Source organism: Danio rerio, chromosome 18 (assembly GCF_049306965.1).
Source record: "Danio rerio strain Tuebingen ecotype United States chromosome 18, GRCz12tu, whole genome shotgun sequence".
Lineage (NCBI taxonomy): Eukaryota > Metazoa > Chordata > Actinopteri > Cypriniformes > Danionidae > Danio > Danio rerio.
This window is the reverse complement of record NC_133193.1, coordinates 35,977,501-35,979,800: the sequence shown is the minus strand read 5'-3', so window position 1 is coordinate 35,979,800 and position 2,300 is coordinate 35,977,501. Positions and strand designations below refer to the sequence as shown.

Below are 2,300 nucleotides of genomic sequence, written 5' to 3'. Positions count from 1 at the left end.
ATTTTGCTGTTTGATTGTTATGAGACCCTCGTGTCTATTTTATTTTGTATGTATTTTCAGGAAGCTCGGCTTTCCTATTTTTGTTGTACTTTTTCAACCCTGGCTGTAGAGAGATATTATCTATCCTTTTTGTCAAATTCACCTCAGTAAAGGCTATATTATTTTTTTTAATTCATTAGTTGTGGACTAACTTTGTTCCTCCTCTGCTCTTAGGTGACCAGTTGTTGACTTCCCAGATAGCAGGCAGTAATCGGCCCGAGCTCGGCTGCCCTCCGGCGCCTCCGGCTCCGACTCGGCATTGGCGAGTGTTATCCGGGCCGAGTGCGGCCCGCAGCTCGCTCGCGCATATGCGGTTGTGATGCGGCTGTAAAGCACTGGCCCGATTCCGGTCAACCATATCCTAGCCGCTTCTGACAAGGGCTGATGGCAACCGATTAAGTTCTTATTTTATCTAGTAATCTGTTAGCTCCACGTTTAATGATAATTTGAGAAAATATTCATGGTACGATAGCAAAAAAAAAAAAAAAGAATATTTAGTGTGGATGGTCGCAATGTTTAGACGCAAACAAAACAATAATATTTATAAATAGATTATACATGTCATCTAGAGAAAAACTATGTAAAATTCGCTTATTTTTGAGATAGCACGCTCCTGTGCTGACTGTTTTTTTTTTTTTTAAAGCAGAAGTTGGTTTCATAATAAACACATGCGTTACTAAACTCCTGATCCAAACTCCAATCCAGACGGTAGCGGTAATGCTCCAAAAAGCTGGTTGTCAACCACCATGGCACAAAGATCACAAGAAGAAAAAGATTTCACGTGGATTCCGGTCAGAAAGGTAAGCTTTTTACTGCTTGTGTTCTGTATAATTAGCGAATTTAGAGCTTAAAACATTCCCACGGTGTTTGGTTGTAACAGCGTTTAGTAATTTAAAACAGTTTGATACGAAATGTAACTTGCTTTAAGAAACACGACTGGAGCTAATGTATGCTAACGCTAACAGTTACAAACACGTCTGAAAGTTCCTTTTACACAATGTTAGATTGTAACGTGTGTAGTAACTGAAAGCTATTTTAATTATTTTAAAGAAACATGAAACGAATTTGTGTGTATGCTAACTTTGCGTTAAAGAAAGTTTCTGTAGACGAATCCATTAACTAACTTGGCAAAACGTGTTTTTTTCCTGATTTAACATTATAAAGTACCGTGGATGTTGAAAAAACAGGCGTATACTTATCCAACAGTATTAATTCTGTGAATATGTGTAAATAAAAACTAATAGTTTTGGATTAATAAAATATTATTGTTTATCTTGTTTATGCAGTTAGTCACGAAAATGATCGAAACTCGACTGTTTACTATTCTCTTTAAATTATCCAAGAGAAATATATTACTATGCACTTTAATTCATATGTGTTAGCCTATGTGAATCAATTATATCTTTTGTTCAAGCTGTAATGGTCAGTTAATGTAAAACTGAACGTCTTAAAGCAGATTTTGATGTTTTTTTTTATGTTATTGACAGTGATAAATTCTGATTTAAATGAATGGGTAACAATATTTGTTGGTTAAGTCTTATTGTTCTTGTTTAACAAAGGTTATTGAGATCATTTTGCAGCACATCACGACCAAAGAAGTCAATGGCACACTCTTTTGAACGTGAATAGGCATGTTATAGTTGTGTGCTAAAAGTCCATTATAAGCTGTAAACTGCTGATATATTTTCAACATAGATTGAGCTTTTCAGACATTACATTACTAATTGCTTCACAAACAGCTGAAATGGTTTATTGTTATTGGCTATCATCAAACATTTTTCACAATGGTAGGTTAATCTTCATGGGTACAGAATAATGCATGTGCTTGACCATCTTACAAATCTAGGTCTCAGATTCATAAGGCTGTCACTCTGCATGAATCTCCGAATAAATCTTGTGCAACCTTCTGTGTACTGATTATTTACACTATAGGTATTATATGCATTAATTAACTTTGAAAGTATTTCAGGATTTGAACTTTTCTTTACGGGAGGTTAACAACAATGTGATGTTTTATTATAGATGCATATGAGGAAGCTCGACTCAAACATCCACAAGCAACTGTGATTTCTGACTGGTAGACAGATGAGGATGATGATCGCCTGTCATACATCTAAAGACAGAACAGGTTTGTTTGCAATTATTTTAAACACATACTGTCAACATTATGTCATTGATCTATTACAACCTGTGAGTTTTGCCCTGGCACTATACTAAAGTGATGTTTTGTTTTGTAAATGTATCTGATTAAGGGACAGTAT

The 2,300-nt window shown here is 35.3% G+C and overlaps 1 long non-coding RNA gene across 1 annotated transcript in view; it reads left to right on the top strand.

Annotated features, from left to right (window-relative positions):
• The first annotated feature begins 2,032 nt into the window (after positions 1 to 2,032).
• Positions 2,033 to 2,300, top strand: part of LOC141378710 (uncharacterized) — a 1,650-nt gene continuing 1,382 nt past the window's right edge. Inside the window, exons 1-2 of the long non-coding RNA XR_012393946.1 lie at positions 2,033 to 2,167; positions 2,292 to 2,300. The exon at positions 2,292 to 2,300 is cut by the window's right edge and continues 62 nt beyond it. This is a non-coding gene — a long non-coding RNA (uncharacterized lncRNA). The remainder of the gene's footprint in view (positions 2,168 to 2,291) is intronic.